The sequence below is a fragment of the Thermobia domestica genome, chromosome 7, assembly GCF_964235325.1.
Source record: "Thermobia domestica chromosome 7, izTheDome1.hap1.1, whole genome shotgun sequence".
NCBI lineage: Eukaryota > Metazoa > Arthropoda > Insecta > Zygentoma > Lepismatidae > Thermobia > Thermobia domestica.
In genome coordinates this window covers 60,440,075-60,459,168 of record NC_137460.1, presented here as the reverse complement: position 1 = coordinate 60,459,168, position 19,094 = coordinate 60,440,075, and the positions used below count along the sequence as shown (strand labels likewise).

At 34.9% G+C, this 19,094-nt stretch overlaps 1 protein-coding gene across 3 annotated transcripts in view; it reads right to left on the bottom strand.

The window, feature by feature from the left end:
- The window catches only part of LOC145690152 (uncharacterized), a 450,019-nt gene that overhangs the window by 164,969 nt on the left and 265,956 nt on the right, over positions 1 to 19,094 (bottom strand). Inside the window, exon 1 of one of the 3 annotated variants that reach the window (XM_081764762.1) lies at positions 12,818 to 13,040. The exons of the other annotated variants lie outside the window; for them this stretch is intronic. The gene's annotated coding sequence lies outside the window, so the exon portion shown is untranslated. Of the gene's footprint in view, positions 1 to 12,817; positions 13,041 to 19,094 lie in introns of those variants that run through there. 3 annotated transcript variants of the gene reach the window in all.

Sequence of the window (19,094 nt, the reverse complement as noted above, 5' to 3'; positions counted from 1 at the left end):
ATAACATACGTTAGACTACCTGAAATGCCTGTTCCTCGCTCGGGATGTACATAAAATATTTGAACCCCTTCCCTTCTTAAGATACGCATTTCAATGAAAGTACAATAATATAGAAGCTCATAGGTCTATTTTCGGCATACATTCTTGAACTCGTTATAAACCTTAGGATATGCCCTTTTAGTCCAAGTAACATAACATTCCAACGTGATGTACTGTACATACTAATTATGATCCAATATTCATGTCGAACTCTTAAGCCGTATTCCCGCGATGCGATCGCAATCAACAGACCACGTCGCCTTCCATATGGCAAGAAAGAACATAGAAAGTCAGTCGTCCTCTTAAAACGGGAATTTTCAAAAACGCTTAGAGACATGTCAGCCTATTTTAAAGAAGATTCTATATCTTAAGTTTCATCTTCTTAAACTGATGCGCTCGAGAAATACTAAATTTTTCGCATTATTTATTTTTACCCCATATTTTAATCAGTAACATGAAAAATATGGAAGGTGGTAACTACTGTATATTCGTCGAAACATGCATTACAAACAGTTCAACTGTTTTTCCATTATGTTTGATTTCAAAACTCGAGTTTATAAACCCGACTCCCAAAACTTCCCTACCCACCCAATCTAACCAAAGGAAAAAAAGATTTCTAATACGTGTTATTATTTGCGTTGCTCGAGTCAAAGAACTCGCCTTGTTTGTATCTCAATTTGGCCACAGAGGAAACAAAAGAACAACACTCGGCCAACAGGTAAGACTACCTCAACCACCTAAGACGTTGGGATGGGTTACTTTATATACACACACAATATAGTGGGCTTGTGCAAGATTTTTTTTAAACATTGTGTAGGCACTTATAGTTCGTTGCACGATCTTTTCTTTTTTACTTAAAGTATATAGAAAGAAGCCACCCACATTTTATTTTTTTTTCCTATAGGCCAAGTCAATCTCAGATTCTCACTTTGTTTTTCAAGGAACCACTTAAGGGAGTACAAACTAATATCAATAAATCAAATTACTCCAATATTCACTCCCATAAATTTTATTCCTTATTTGCGTGGGGGCCCATCCTCCTAATGACAACCCCAGCAAATTTACCATTGTTCCTCTCCCCAAATTTAAAATTGTCTGCCTCCCCAAATTTACCATTGTCTTTCCCCAAATTTACCATTGGTCACCTCCTCAAATTTACCATTGTTCCCCTCCCCAAATTTACCATTGTTCCTTTCCCCAAATTTACCATTGTCCCCTTCCCCAAATTTAAAATTGTTTGCCTCCCCAAATTTACCATTGTCTACTCCCCGAATTTACCTTCGTCCCCTCCACAAATTTACAATTCTTCCCAGGGATGTACGCAGCGGGTGGGTCCTGGGGATCCAGGCACCCCCGGAAATTTCGACTTTTGTGTAAATTTAGCCTAATTTTAGGGGCAACTTTAGGAATTTTAATATAAAACTAGCTGAACCTGCGCTCTCTACACAGCGCATCATTCGCATATGAATATAAATATCCTTCTCATTCCTCACAACATCTGTACATGTCCCGCTACAGACACAAGTGAAAGACGTCTTGATAAAAAAAAAAATCGGCTAGGCGTATCATAAAGGGGAGATTTTATCGATTTTTTTCTCAATATCTCGCACCGTTTGCAAGATTTGAGCCTACTTCCGGTTGGAGTTTCTAACTCATGCATGACCAGTTTTTTTTCTTCTTGCATGCAGCATGTAATAAGAAAATACATTACATACACAATTAATTATAATGGCAGCTATATATAGTGCTCACTGGGCAAAACATTCCAAAAATAAAGATTCATTTCACACTGGAGAAATGGTTATCCTTCCTTTTTCATTATTATTTGGCCATGAAACAAACGCCTGAGACATATGCAACCACTATATACAACAGTGTAGTGTTGGAACGTATAATGCGTAGGATACGATGCTTTAGTTTTTTTTATTTATTTTAACGCTTCCAGTGTACCCTTAAAAATGTAATAAAGAAATAATGGTCTTTTTTAAAGAAAAATATTCAATTAGAACTGAACGCAAAATTTCCAATCGATCAGTGAAAACGTCATTTTTCTAGAGCCTGTAGTTTCCGAGATCTCATTGTCGAAAGGATTGACCACAAACATATATAGTTTTACAAAGGAAGTGTACAAATACATGTCGAGTGACAAAATTTTTGGAGGGGGTCCAGACCCGGTGGACACCCCGCGTGGGTGCGCCCCTACTCCCTATGCTTTATTGAATATGCTGTGGTTTTATTTCACAAATCATACAATTTTTATATACTATTATATTTCGTTTGAAAATTTGACGCAACCTTATATCACACTGACGTAACTTGATTCAAAGACATTACAAAACTGGACTGTTTCATCAATTATAGTATTAATAGATTTTTTAGAAAAAGTCCTAATTCAATTAAAGAAAAGTTTCCGAACAAAATTAGAGTCTGTCGAAAAAAAAAAAAGCTGGAAGATGAGACATCACAATTGATAGCTCTTGTGGAGCTGAACAAAACGACATACTTTGGAGGGAGGATGTATAAAAATCTCATGCGTAGTTTTCGAGGAAATAGATAGTCGATTCTATACGAGAACCGTGCTATCTATTAAGATGAAGCTGTTTCTAAAAATACCCTCCTTCTACCTTACTAATAAAGTCTTTTATTATGACACTAGCAAAAAGATGGTACGCACTGTTAATGAGACATACCATAAAATTATCACTACCTGTTACACTTTGAGTTTTGGTAATTATGTAAACTTATAAAAAACAAACTAAAATCGAAAGGTTGGTAAAACCATCTAACAACTGGCGTGACTGCCTTTTGTGGGCCTGAGCCGCTCCAACCCCCATCTGTTAGCAACCGGCTGAACTACGTCAATGCATTGCGTCACTATTTCCAACTGGCATTATCAGGAGCTTTCTGGACCTAGAGGCTGCCACGTCTTTTATTCACGTGACGCCTCACGACGCTGGGTGGACGCCGTAAACTTGAGAAGGAAGCACTCCTCGGAAATCGAACCCGGAACCACGCGAACATTAGTCGAACGCTCAAACTACTGGAACACGGAGTTTCTAATGTTGGTGAAAGAGTTAAGAGTCTTTCATCCCGGCGAAATTAAAATACCGCTAATTTTACAGTAATTATGTGATATCTTCAAATAGATAAAAGATAATCGAAATGTGGAACAAGAGCGCCCTAGAAAATATTACTTTACATGAGAAACCGTTATCACGACTCGCTTATCTGCTTTCGATTTCGAGCCATTTTGAAAATCGGCAATTTATTTTCGCGTTTCTAAACAGCTGAAAACGGAAAGCCACTAGGTGACTTGTGATAACGGTACCTCACGCAAAATAATATTGTCTAGGACGCTCTTGTTCCATATTTCAATTATCTTTTATCTATTTGAAGATATCACATAATTACTGTAAAATTAGCGGTATTTTAATTTCGCCGGGATGAAGACTCTTAAGCAAATAGTACGGTAAAAACAGAACAAAACTAATATGTGACTCAAAATACATGACAATCTGAAGTCTTATTATTTGTATACACAGTATATATTAACGTAGCTTCAGTAGATAATATGAGGTCAGTGCAAGAAAACGCGAGTCTCCGTTTTGATAGCTCATGTACAGAAATCAGTGTTGAAAATCAACGTAGACAAAATAAAATACATAGCGACGTGATGAGATAATAATAAACAGAAACAGTGGAAGTATAGTAGTCAATAATAACAATAATAAAAGAGAGTACGAAATTTAACTTTTTTTTTTAAAGTGGTATGCAGGACAAATTCTACTCTTAATATGGTGAGGTCAAGGAAACGCATGTTATGACCCCATTTAAATATAAATAAAATACTATCAGTACTTGACCAATAACAAGTTAATGTCGCATTAAATTGTTTCACAAGTAGGCATTAAAATGCAAAGAGGAAGAAAAGGTGTAGAGAATTTTCGGAAAACAAAGTTTTGAGAACGGTATTTGGTGCAAAAATTAACAAATAAATCGATTAATGCAGGAAGATGCATAAAGGCAACTTCATGTTTGCAATAGAAAGAACTCATCATCACCGGCTATCATACAAAAGTTTAAAAGGGTAGTCTACATGTGCTGTTAACATGAAAGAAAACAATGCACCTCAAGTGATCCTGCATGGAGAGAACATTAAGATGTTCGATCACTTTAGATATTGAGATCAGACGGAGAAATTTTATATTATATTATATTATATTATATATAATACGTGTTGATTACCCGCTTCGCTGTGTTGAAATAAAAGACTCGCTATGTTATGTGTTTGGTAAAAATTACAGTAAAAATTAAATATTACTATTGCGGGCTTAATTTGGATTTAAACGGCACCGGAAGTGTCATTTTTTGTCTCAGCGATCCCGAAAACTATGAATTCGACACTAATATCGGTCATTTTCGATCATTTTTATATCTTCCCCAAGCTGCAGGGCTGAATTTGGATTTAAATGGCATCGGAAGTACCATTGTTCACCTCGGTAATTCCAAAAACTATGCATTGAACACTAATAATCGGCCAATTTCGGTCATTTTTAAATATCTCCCCCTCCCTTCCCCTACGTTGTACCGCCAAAGTGAAGCAATAGAAACACTCCCAGGCCCGAACTTCATTTATGTTGAAAATTTGATCGAGATCGGTCGAGTGGTTCAAGAGTTATTAATTTATGAACATAGTCACTTTCCTTCTTACATAGATAAACAGGGAATTCAATCAGCACGAACAAACAAAATGGAACAAACGCAGGCAAATGACAGAAGTTCCTTTGCAATAAAAAAAAAGACATCAGTCAAGCTAAAGAGAAGAGTGTGTAAGACTGTGCTCAGATTAGGAATAGCGTATGACAGTAATAGCATCCATAATTACAATACTTCAAAATAGAGTAAGACTTATGTAAATGAAAATGCTAACGATATGTGGAACAATTAAGAACAGAAGGAATAAGCAAAAAACAAGATGCACAGTAAAAGTAACAGATCTATAAAGGCCAATAAGTCAGTGCGATTTCTTAGAAGGGGCATTGACAAAGACATCAATGAAGACCACAAAACTGTTTATGTATTTATTATTTATGGAAACTGTAACAAAGCTGAAGCTTCTTTGACAAAGAATATAATTATTATAATGACAAATAATACAGAACATAAATTTAAGACTACGAAGCTTCGTTATTATCATACAAATACAATATACTTTTTTAAAAAAATAGGTTTAGCTACTACATTCACTCTGTATTTACGTTTAAAAAAAAAACTTCATGCCTTTATTTTGATCACTTCTGTATCATTTTAAATAGGCTTCATTTCATTAATGTCCATAAATGATAGAAAAAGAGATACTGAGCGCAAAGCACTTCTACGAATGTTTACTACCTGGAAAAACTTACATGAAAAATAGTACTATACAGGGTGGTCCAAAAGTAGGTATGCAGTACCGTACTGATCAGCTCATTGCATTTTGTATCATTTCTTATTGTTATCCATCAGGTAGGCTTAGTTTCTCCATTATTTGTTCTAAATGTAGTTTTACTTACACCTTAAGCTCGGAAGCAAATAAACCCATAAACTAGAGTGTTATACTTGATCAATGCAAGAGTGTATACCTACTTTTGGGCCACACTGTATATACCTATGTATAATCGAAACCGTAAAGTTTTCCTCTGTTTCATTTTTTTAAAGTAATTAATAAAAGCTGCATTGCAATGCGCAGTACAGGGTGTCCGAGAAGTCCTTCCCTGATTACAGAAATTGATAACTCAGGCTAGAAATAAGATAGAAATATGAAACTGGTGTTGAATTGTTTACAAACTATAAAAGTTTTTGTCTGTGTTAGGTTTGTTCTGTTTCACCAAGTCTCAATTTTTTTTGTTACCAAGTCCGTGCCTATCTCGATAGGACATTTCCTGGGCGATGGATTGGTCGTGATGGACCAACAGCTTGGCCTCCACGCTCTCCTGACATAACCCCATTAGACTTCTTTTTATGAGGTTATGTCAAGGATGAGGTCTACCGAACACGTGTACCAGATCTTGAAACCCTGCAGCAACGAATAACCACAGTCGTTGCATCGATCCCTCCAGTGATGTTGGCTAATGTGTGGATGGAAATTGAATATCGCCTAGATGTGCTACGTGCTACCAAGGGTGCTCATGTGGAAGTGTACTGATGTGACCAAAACTTTTATAGTTTGTAAACAATTCAACACCAGTTTCATATTTCTATCTTATTTCTAGCCTGAGTTATCAATTTCTGTAATCAGGGAAGGACTTCTCGGACACCCTGTATTTTGTTTCTTGTTAATCATCAAAATGAAGTATTCCTTCCATTATCAAAATTATAGCAACTTCAGGTGACAAGTACGAATGTACATTAGGAGTCTACATTTCATTCACTGTTCGTATTTAGTTTACCACTTCCAAAAATAAGTAAGATTACATACAGTTCATTTATGTTCCCAGTTAACATTGTGGAATTCGATGCAATGGTAGTACATTTGGTCCCCCGCTTTGGATGCTTGTCATGGCGCAATAATAGTGAACTTAGATTTGAAATTCTTAAAATAGATAAGTTCCAATGGGAAATGTTTTGGTGCATCTAGCAAGAAACATAGTAGCATTTTTACGTAGAAATGAAATAATAAATTGCGCTAATTTGAATTTAATTTCGCACTAAAAATGGCAAGAATTTCAAATCTTGTTTTCAGTCAATTTAAAAAGTTTCTATGGCTGGGCACTGCTCGCTCTAGCACTTCTTTGGCTACGAGCTTGTCCCTAAAGGCAAAAAATGACACAACTGAGATGCTTTGGTAATGTTATAAAAAGGTCCGAACACAACGTTGGAATAAAAGCAATAAGAATGGAACAGGAAGGTAAACGATAAATACTTCCATGGAAATGATCAACGGTAAAATGAAATGGAAAATCTGAATAGATGCATGAGTGGAAGACAAACCGACGAAGAGGAATGTAACTGAAACTATAGTATTTACTCACATAAGAAATAACTAAAGCAGACAACAGAAAATCAAGACGCTTAAAATGAACTACAAACGTTCTGTGATCGAGAAATAACGCGAAGGAAGTATAGGAAATTTCTAGAAAAGAGACTTTTGGAAAAAGATACTGGTACAATGGAAGAATATTTAAAATAGAATTTTACTGTTTTAGGGAGATGGGTGACAAAATATCATGAGTAGATTGGAAAAAGGATCGTATCCATTGACGAGATTTTGTTTCTACCATGATGAACTTTCGGGTGTCTAAGGATGCAGTTAAGAGATCTAGAAAAAAAGGCGTGGTAACATTATATTTAAATACCATACTATTGATGCTGTATTGCATTTTTTGTACTCCCACTGACGAGTTCTGGAATCAATCCTCAGCAGCTAATGTGCAATGAGCGTTTGCATTAAATATTAATATACTGAATAAAACTACATTCATAAATATTATACCCTTAAGAACTGCTTTGGCCTTTAAAATACAATGGAGAACATGAATTGGCACATTTTTTTCCATTATGCAGCGAAATAACACATTTCTTGCACTTAACCGTAACAATAGGTGTAATAAATAACTGCTTGCTCTCAATGCTCATGAAAAATTACTTAATATTTCAAGAGCTGAATTTGTTCATTTTACTTCTTTATCTGTGTCGTTAAACATGGTCATTTTATTTATTTATTTATTTATTTGCAACAAATTAACTTGTTTACAGTGTACGTACATCCTACTAGGCCAGTGATTGGCAAACTATGACCTGTGGACCAGACCCGGCCTGCGACATGATTCCAAATCTGATAAGTGGTTGAATACAATAACTGCCATTTTGTTGTTTCTAAATAAATTATACTGCGCCCGCCTAAAGTATTTTCTTTCTTGTTAGGCTCCCGCCTAAAATAGTTTGCCTATCACTGTACTTGACTATAGAACTAAGTAGGCTACGAACGAGATGTTAATCCACAATAAACGGGTGATATAACTCTTTTACTATCAAACACTAACGACTGTATTATAGGCCTATGCTTTTGTATATACAGCAAATTCAAGTAATTATAATTAGTAAATCATCATAAAGGCGCGTGTTCTGCACGTACAAATCTGCTAACCTGCTTGCTTTATTAAAAAAAAAAAAAAAACGAAAGAAACTTTTACTTATGAATCAACCCGAATAGACAATTTTCTCTGTCTCTTTCCCATAGTAAGTAAATCTGAAGTTTTATTAAAAGAACCGTATGAAGAGTGTCTAAAAACTTACTTAAACATTTTTAAAAATAGAAAAAAGAAAGAAAGAAAGGAAATTTATATAACATGTGCTGCGGACTGTAAATTCTGCATTTCCGATTGCATATTGCATTGAACTACTTACACCAGAGACGGACCGGACGTACATACCTTGACCGATATAGATAACAGACAACCAGTACGAACTTTGGCTACTGTAAGTTTAAAAACTTAGATAGTGCATTATTATTATTTTTTAAATATAGGATCATTACAAAAGTAAGGAGAATATACACAATATGTTTTTAAATGAAATACAGAAATGTGCACTATTGAATCAAATTTTAAACTTCTAATCCCTTTACAAAGAAAAAACCAAACGCACAATTTGAAATTAAGATGCATATATATATTTCAGAGTATATCTTATGATATAATGCAGTTAATTATGCCACTGAAACTAATTTATTATTGAGGCAACTAAATTACACGACATTGGTGTTTTGTAGCGTTTTACATAAATCAAAATATTATTACTCTTCAATGAAAAAAAAAACGATGTAGAAAGATGAGACTTTAGGAATTTAGAAATTAGATTTCTGGGCTTTCGACATCTATGGCCATGTTAGCCCATCATGTATGAGGGATGACATCCCTCGGGATCCCACTATTCGAGGAAAATGAAGGAAGGAAGCTTCCTGGGACCTATGTGTTAGGTACCATCTCGGCAAGTACCTGGTGTGGTTGAGGAAAACCCAGAAAAACCTCACGCAGGATAGCTCACTTTTTCAACCGAGTGTCCCCACCGGCAATCGAACCCGGTATCGCTCGCACCAAACACGGTGCGCGGTGCCACAAAGATGAGAGTTACATAAATCGGTCGATTTCATAGATAGATCAGCTGAACAAAATGATATGAGTGATAATTAATTCTCATGTGGTAAATTTAAATCTAGAAAATCGACACAAATGGATTTCTGTATAAATCTAAAAACTGATGCTAAAAAATAACGACATCACCTATACATTAAGATGAAACTGAATTAATCAAGCATTTCCTTATGACACTATCACACCACAGTACACAATATGGTCAACGAGATATAGCCGAAACTCATAATTTATAAAAGTATCGATAAATCACACTAAGCTTAACAAAATGACACACTTGAGGGTAAATTCCCATGTGTAGTTTTCGAGAAAAACTATTTTTTATGACGCTAACAAAGCTATATTGTTTGTTGACAATAAGCATTATTTTGTTAGAACAGGTCATTTACGTATTTATATACTGTGTGTAAAAATAAACAACATTTATAACTAGTGGATTCTATCTATCATTATTTGTCTTCTAATGATGACACATATTCTTTTAACAATGACACATACTACTGGCAATTTTTGAAAGAAATTTTTCCTTAACTGGCAATAAGGAAGTTCTTTTCGCATTGTTTGATTCTAGTTCTAAGGCTAAATTGACCTCCCTGGCATTTGTAGAATTCATACCTAATTGTCGGTGAGACTAGTTATTTGGGTGATTCATAACTCATTGGCTCCCATTTATTATTTATGGTGTTTTAGGTGGGAGTTTGCAACCTCTTTAATTTTCAATTAGCCACAAAATATTTTGTTCACTCAATGGAAATCAAACCCGGGACTGTATATTCGCCAACGTCATATGCACTAATAATTAGACTACGTGTGAACATATTTAACTATATTTGAAATCCTTTCGTAACTATTTTAAAACTGGAGAATACTAAATAATCAATACGGTCTGAAACAGTTGCTCAAGGAACACAATATCAAAGAAAAATCAAGTTAGGCTGTAATACAGAAGAAAGCTATAAAAATCAAAATAGTGAATTTTGTTAACAGATCTAAACAGCCTATATTAATGTTGAGATGTTGCATTACTTTACTGCGTATGTGACACTAATTTTAAGAGTTAAAAGTCTTGTTTTGTAATATATACATCTCGAATTCGAGTACCGCGGTCGAGTAATAGTTATTACTTTCTTTATATAATTATTATTTATATTACTTATTTATAATTCTTTATATAATTATTCTTTATTGATTTCTTTCTTTCTTCATTTCTTTTCTTTCTTTCTTTTTTTTTTTTTTTTAGTTTAACCAAACGACCCAACTAAAATTTACATATAGCATCTGGCAATTCCTTTGTGTCCTTTCTGAATAATTCCATAATAAACTAACCAAATGTCAAACGTATTTAGAATGCAGTTTTTAATAAACGCAAATGATCATACATATTTCAACAACTGGAAAATGTATCTTATATGAATTACAAATTTTAAAAAGAATAATAATAATAATAAAATAGTTTCATTTGACATATGATCGCCGCTAAAGTACGGGTTTATTTTAATTATTATGAGTGATACACGTATTTTACAATTTAATTTTTCATCACTTTTTTTCTTCATAAGCGATGGTTCTATTGTTTTATGAATGTACTTCTGAAATCGTTTGACGTCTAAAATTTCATTTTTTAAAGTTAGCTAATTAACAAACATAAGATAACTTTATTATATCTTCTATTATCCAGTATTCTCATCATCTCACATTATCTACAGAATAAAATGCATCAAAGAATCCACGCACCTATATGTATCAATTGATTCACTTAACTGTGTAAAACATTCTCTTTATGTTTTGACTTCAGTTATATGGGTAAGCCAGATGAAAAACTATATATAACACCGAAATTGTTACAGATTAGTTGTTTCTGCACTTTCTGCAACAGTGCCGTCCATGTCCTACTTTGATTTGACGGAAAGCGTATGTTGTTGAAAGATATTCGCGATTTACATGATTAGATAGATTCTATCAGTTTAAATTTAAAAATACAAAGAATGTCGTTACAGGTCTAAAAAGTAAAATATTTTAGATAGACAGCAAACAGAAATGGGGCTTGAAATTTGGAAATTGTATGATGAGAGCACTTTTATTGTATGTCTATAGTTTCAGGATCGCTTTACACCCTGACGTCCCGGCCCATCATAGGCGCAGTGCGTTGAAATGCACACACTAGTTCAAGTGAAATAGTAGATTATATTTAATCAAAAAAATATTTATGATGTAGGTCTATCAGGCTCGTATCCACGGGGGTCTAGTGGGCCGGGCCTCTAAATTTTTGCTGCCCCTCTAAACTTTTCACGGTAACCTTGCATAATATAATATAGTGATGAACTATAATATGTTGGATCGGGCCCCCCTAACTTCTACCGCACCCTCTACATTTTTGGGCTGACTACCGGCCTGCGATGTAATTATAAAGTAATTAGCTCAGTAGGAAAAGTTCCATCAAGACCATCTTATATGTATTTTCAATTTAGAACGTTTACAGGCAAAATATAACGTTATTGTCTCTTTTATTATACAGTATTCTTATTATCTCACTAACAACACAATAAAATATATTTAAGAATCCACACATCTATATGTAGCAATTGATGCACTACGCTGTGTAGAACAATCTCGCTATATTTTGAGTCCAGTTGCATGGGTGAGCCGGATAAAAAATACCTAAGTTGGTACAGATTAGTTGTTTCTAGATATATTAATGTTTTAGAATGTATCATCTTTGTTGACACATTCCTCATTGCCATGAGTATTTTGAAGCATTCTAATGAGCCTTAATTTTATACAAACTGTCTCATTGGGTGCTCCCAGGAAACTGAGTGATAATTGGCGCTTGTAGTTTGGATAAAGTGGTTCTGAGTTCGATGCTTGTTGGTCAAAAGCATAAAATTTCTATCGTTGACTCAGTATCGTGAGGCAACAACCTAATATTTACTGAATTAAGAAGTAACAAAATCCATTCATAAAGGCAGAAATGACAGATATGGAACTGATGCGCTGACCACACATCAATGAAAATTAAAACACGTCTAGTCATTCATAGCCCTTCCTGGTGATGTAACGCTAGAAATTTATTTAGTTTAAACTTTTTTTTTAAAGTACTCGTTCCGTATGCACTTTGGAATGGATGTGAAAATATCCCCCCAAAATTGAGTTTATATAACACGCGTTATTTCTTCGTGGAAACGATTAAAAGAAAAGCTTAACCTCAAAATGAAGGAATTATGAACACGATTTCTAACATATCTTCCATTATCCCGAGCTTTTTTTAAATTTCAACTTTATACAAGCTCTTTTCATCAGAAATTAAGTACAGCAACAATGCATCATTGTTGAGTGAAGAAAATTCATGTAAATACAGTATAATAAAACAAACTTCGGAGCTAAAGTTTTTCCTTGCTATAAGAAAAAGATTAACCTACCACTTTGTAATAGAAGTTGTCTTAACAACACCTGCAATACAGAAACCGCGTAGGTGTTTCACCGCAATGCCCGAAGACCTGTCTGAATCTTTCGTTAGGCCTAACCGTCGTACAGCATCATCAGGGCAACTGCCTGATAAATCTACCAGACGAAATCATATTTATGTATATAACTTCTTTCCTTATTAAACATTAATACATTAAAATACACGCTTATTTCTTCACACTTACCTTATTGTTAACTTCTCACATTTCAACACAACACAAATTATTTAAAAACAAAAGAGAAAAAGAAAAAAACAAGAGTAGAATCACACAAAAAGAGAACACTCAATTTTCAAGCACACCCGCCCGCACTCACATGTACAAACACAACTGAATCCAAAACTACACTAACTGCTTCGCTGAGCCATGCATTTTAACATTTCACAACAGACGGAACACACAACACCTGATGCTCGCCGCTGCTGTGATCGAGGATCAGGCAATTGCCGTGCCGTTACGAATCATACCAAATCATGCAACTGCCACGTTACAGTGTTGCCAAGCCTGTTGTTGCTGCTCAAAGATAAATTATTATAATTATTAATATTTCATAATCATTTTCTCTATATTTATAAAGTAGTTAATTTCAACTACTATTCATCATGCGTGCAACAATACATTTTTCGATAGAATATTCAATATTCGTAAAATCATAAAATGAAAAAGGAGAAAAAACAAATATTTTGCGACATCAATCAATAAAATTAGTTTTATAACATTATTCTGTGAAATTGCAATTAGCTTTGAAAGATTTTAGAGTTCTCTGTGGTTTTTAGGTGTGATCCGTAGAGGAGAGGAAGGGGACAACTGACCTTTCTAATATTTCGACACTCCTTTTCGGAGCCGCAAGTAGAAGGAATAAGCGGAGGTGAACCTGTTCTAGGCGCATGATTAAAGGGATGCCTAAAAGGGCCTATACATAAATTGGGACACCAAATTTCGGGTTTATCTCAGGTCTTACGAACCCTAATTGCGGGCCTACTCCTTCTTCCATAATAAAAAAATAGCAAGGTACAATTTTAAACACACTCAACTCATTTTTTATCTAGATTTAGATTATAAACGCCTATAAATGATAATGAAATTAAAATTAAAATGGTGGACAATTTTGGTCACCACAAACTCAGTTGCCCTGGGGCCGAACCAGTCATCCTTCCTACTTACAGTGATGCCGCCAGTTTTCATTTCTTGAGGACAGCAAGCGGTAGGATATATATATATATATTTATATTTGTGGCAGATAGATTTTTTATACCGAAAATAATTTTATATTATTTAACCTGCATTACGACATGTCGGGAGCAGGGGATAGGTGTAAACATCGCAAGGGCTTGTCCTCTTCTAGCGTCGTCAACATGGTTTACTATTGCTAGCACGAAGCGTTTTAACGATTTTGGAAAGACTGTGCTTACATGTTTTCGCTAGTTATTTATTTTTCGAAAAGTAAGTGAGGTCTTGCATTTCGAAAGTCCATTGAGTCGCTTTATTTCTATATGCTATAAAATGTCGAAGAGTACACGGTTTCTATGACCAGTTATATGATTTCTAATCCATAATGGTTTGGGATATATTTAGAACTAAAGAAAGAAAAAAAGAGGAAAACGTTAGGTTTTCGCGGGAACATTTGTTATAATTGCATGAAATCATCTAAAGGAGACAAAATACGGTATTACGCTGTTTTCTTGTACTTAAAAAAAATAAAAGCTCAGTTCGGTGACCATAGATGCATCGTATTTTGCGATACTTTTTTTTTTTTCATCACAATTCTGTGATGTTGAGTAGCGAACAGCGATATTACACCACTTAAAAAAAAAAAAAAAAAAAAAAAAACGAGAAAGAGATCAATTTTAAGACCAAATGTTCTTAACCCCCTTGGTTATATGCAACCCACACTACTGTGGTGATTTTCTGGTTGCCAAACATTCTAGGATAAGTTACTCGATTCTCACTTTTCGTTTGCAGTTGATTTTGCCCTTTCTAAGCTCCTCTTCGAGTCAAGAATGGACAGAATGGCTTACTACACAATTGAATCTGGTGAAGATATATTTTTGTACAAAATCTGATGGTTGGTTCTACGTGAGTCTCTTCTACGCGCAAAGCCGATGACACACACACACATATTAATTTTATTTATTATAAGTATAGACTGGATTATATTGAATAATGACTCGCGCATCTTTAAGCGTTGATAAATACTCCTCGCTATGTTCGTACAATCACTTTATCAATCTATAGTTTTTATATGATACTACTATGAGTTATGTAACACTAAAACGAGTTACACTACCTCGCCCCATGGGGAACACTGTTAGTAATCAAACTGGGTCGGTATGATATACCGGTGGTAAATTAAAAAATGACAAAAATCATCCCAACTGTAAAAATTTAAAAGTAAATTGTAGTATACCGAAATACAGTTATAAAAATACCAGCGTCAATTACCCGCTTCGCTGGGTTAAAATAAAAATTTAAATCGATAGAAACAGAGAAAATATATGAAAAATCAGAAAATAATATGTACAGTATATAAATAAAAATTAAATATTACTATTGTGAGTTGATTTTGGATTAAAACGGCATTGGAAATGTCACTGTCCATCCTAGTGTCGAATTCATAGTTTTCGGTGTCTCTAATATGGGTTACTTTCGATCACATATATACAGGGTCGGGTCCAGGATTTTCTGAGGAGAGGGTGCACCATAACTACCAAAATAACTAGTCTCATTGAAGCTCTTCAAAGTGACATGTGACAATATTCTTTACACCTGACAACGCTGATACATAGAACGGAGGGAAGGGGGGAGTATTTTGAAGAGGGTCGCAAGTGATATGCAGGAAAAATTGTTTTTCTCTCTTCCTGGCTTCTGTTTTCTTCCCTATGTGACAAATGTTATATTGCTTTGCCTGGCGAATCCTTTTCCTTCAACACTCCTCTTTCTTTTAAGCCCCAAACGGAAACATGACGGCAGAAACTTTCGGAAAGTGTTGCTAGAGCTTCTCATTTTAAATAGTGTATATTTGCATGTGCACCCCTCCTAAATCCGGCCCTATATATATCCCTTCCCCTCAGTTGAGTTGCACTGTCAGAGTGAAATGATAAAAACTACCCCAGACCCGAACCTCATTTATGTTGAAAATTAGATAGAGATTCAAGAGTTATTAAGTGACAAACATAGTCATTTTCATTTTTATTTATATAGAAAAGATTGAAAAGTCCCTATTCTCACAATCCTACAGGTTTATGGAAAGGGTGCTACATATACTTTGTAATTGACTATATATTGGTTCGGACACTGATGCAGACACTCCCATAGTTGAAACCTCCTCGATTACCTTATATTATATGTACTTAATCTTGACCAGTACCGACGTCGTGATACAATTCTTCAAGAAACACATATGTACATTTAATTAATACTTTACTTAATCGGTAACTCTTTACTTTGGGCAAGGCAGTGATATGCTGTCACTGTTAATATTCTTTACAGGTTGTCACTTATTCTTTGTTGTTCCTTATTCACATAGATATTCGTCGCTAATGTCGTTGCCGTTCCTGATACACATAGTACTGCCGAGCGAGCGTGAGCGAGTGAAGGCGGGTTAGAGCCCCACAGGGCACGTTATTTTCTGTCTTTCGTTCTTGGGAAGTGTAACTGTAACTCTGGGAACCGGTTCAGATGAATCGGTTATTGTCACTGCCTTGCGTAAAGTAAAGACTTGCCCATCGGAGATGAACCAATTGTATAATTAGGATTATTTACATTTGTTTTTGATCTAAAATATATGTATGTAGAACCAGCAACCAGACGAAGTAGTGTACAATCTTGCCCAAAGTAAAGAGTTATACACTATCTTCGGTATATATCCATTTTAACTTTTTAGAATATATATTTTGTTGATTTCGATTCGAAAAGTTTGCATATTTTAAAATTTAGATCCCACGGTACGGACCAAGATCCATATTATATATAATGTAATACGCTATAGCTCAGGTGTATAATAGCGGCGAATTACAAGATGGATAGTAATTATATCCAATTCGATCACTGCTAATAACGAACCAAACTTGTGCACATTGACCTAGAAAAGTATACAATCCAATCGCTAACTTGTGCTTCTGCCCCGATAAACTTTTGTGTTTTTTTAAACTATGCAAGTAATTTATACGTTGAAGAAACAATTCCCATAAACAGCGAAATCGCATTTGGAAATATCCTATCACATTTGAACTGAACTATTTGGTACCAGTTTCCACGACACCATTTATAGATTTTCGTGATTGATTTGTCTCATGATTGCAACCTCACGCAACTCGACATGAATTATTTATTTCATTTTATGGAATATAATAATCATTGTTACGTCACGCACTACAGTTGAGGCGGGAAGGCGGAGAGAAACATCATATTGTTATCATGAATTTTCGTTTAGAAGAAATCGCGTAACTTAAAAAAAGAAAAAAAAAGTCTTCCCGAATACTGTATTGTGTATTACACATACTTCTTTCACCGTAGTGTACACGATTTCAATGTATAAGATAGTGGATGGTCCGGAAAGAGAGGAATTTCTCCCCCTCCCCTGGGGCAAATTATCTGACCGTGTTCAAGGAGGGATACTCCAGCCTTTTTTGCGATATTGCATTAACCCCTTTCTGCATGAGTTTTTTTTTTTCTTTTAGCGAAAAAAGATAATCAGTATTGGAAATCCTCATATGGAAACTTGAAAAATGAATTAAAACTTGAATTTTAGACTTTTCACCTAATTCCGACGAGAAATATGTAAGTGCCATACATGACACACTTACAACTCACAAAGAACATGCCAGATGACACCAAAATCTCTTATTCATACACGTCAATATCTCACACAGCAGACAAAACAGTCATTTGATGCCTTTGCTAAATCACAAGAAAGCTAAAGTGAAAAAAGGGCATGTACCATATAAAAATGGCACGGCATGTGGTAAGGGGTTAAGAGGCTACATTACGGCAAAATTAAAATACCGCTTATTTTACAGTAATTATGTGATATTTTCAAATAGATAAAAGATAATTGAAAAGTGGAACAAGAGCTCCCTAGACAATATTTTGCATGAGATACCAAATATCTGCAAGAGGAAAATATCTGATGGTATTCAAGGAGGGCTATACCAGCATTTTTGTGATGTTATAATACTTTAGGAGGCCGCATCTGCTTTCGATTTCCAACCATTTAGAATTTGGCATTTATTTTCGAGATTCTAAATGGCTGCAAACGGGCCCGAAAGCTACTAGGCGACTCGTAATAATGGTATCTCATGCAAAATAATATTGTCTAGGGCGCTCTTGTTCGACATTTTGATTATTTTTTATCTATTTGAAGATATCACTCAATTACTGTAAAATTAGCGGTATTTTAATTTCGCAGTGATTAGGCTTCCTAATAATCTGAGTATTGAACCTTCTGGGGGAAATCGTCTGAAATCATTGCTAAGTTTAGTATAAGATTATTTGCTATGAGCGAACCTTTTTTTTTTTTTTTTCAAGAAAAAAAAGTAAAATGTTAATACACAGATTGACTTTCAAGGTACTGTTAAATGAAATACAGAATAACATGTTTGTGTTGTAATTCATTTTCTTTCTCTCTCTTGTACCGGACGTTGGTGGGAAAGAAGAAAGTTCTTTTTTTTTTTTTAATGCACTGTGTGCTCATTGTTTTGTGTCTTGATTACGGTCCTCCTTCGTTGACGTATGAATCTCTAAACATTAGAAGCAGTTGTTCTTTCAGAAAAAATGTTCCGGGGGGGGGACACTTAGTATTCCGGGGAGGTGTCACTGCTGGTACTTTTCTATTTATTATTATATTGTAGACGTATATTATTTTGGTCTCTTCCGGGAGGCAGTGTCCTCCCCCCCCCCCAAGAAAAAAATAGGTCTGGAAGAAACACTGATTACATCGCGCTGGAAACTTTTACCACTGTAAAGCACAGTTTTTTTTTTTTATCGCTCATGGAAATTTTCAGCTGTTAATAAAAAATCGTGTTACATTGCACGGTATCGTTTTTGTCGTCAATCAGACATTCTTAAAATAGAAGTCCATAATCAGGAGTAATTTATTAATTTACGCATTTCTTAATATTATACGGCTGAAAAAAGAAACCGCTTGATGCATTTCACGTGTATCAGGCTGAAACTCCCCTGCCACCTGCATAACAATCCTCACAATTTCTTCCAAATACATGGAACTGGGGAAACTGCTAAAAAAAGCCAAAAAAACAGTCAATAGAGTCTTAGCGACGAATTAAAAAAAAAAGTAATTAAACATGGAAAAATATACGGGTGCAACTGGAAACAATCTTAAAAATAACCGCTTGGTGCTTTCACGTATATCAGCCTGAAAGTCCCTTCTTCTGCATCATGATTCAAACTTCTCACAAATACATCGAACTGACCAGACTGTTAATAGACAATCGTCGTAGTATCT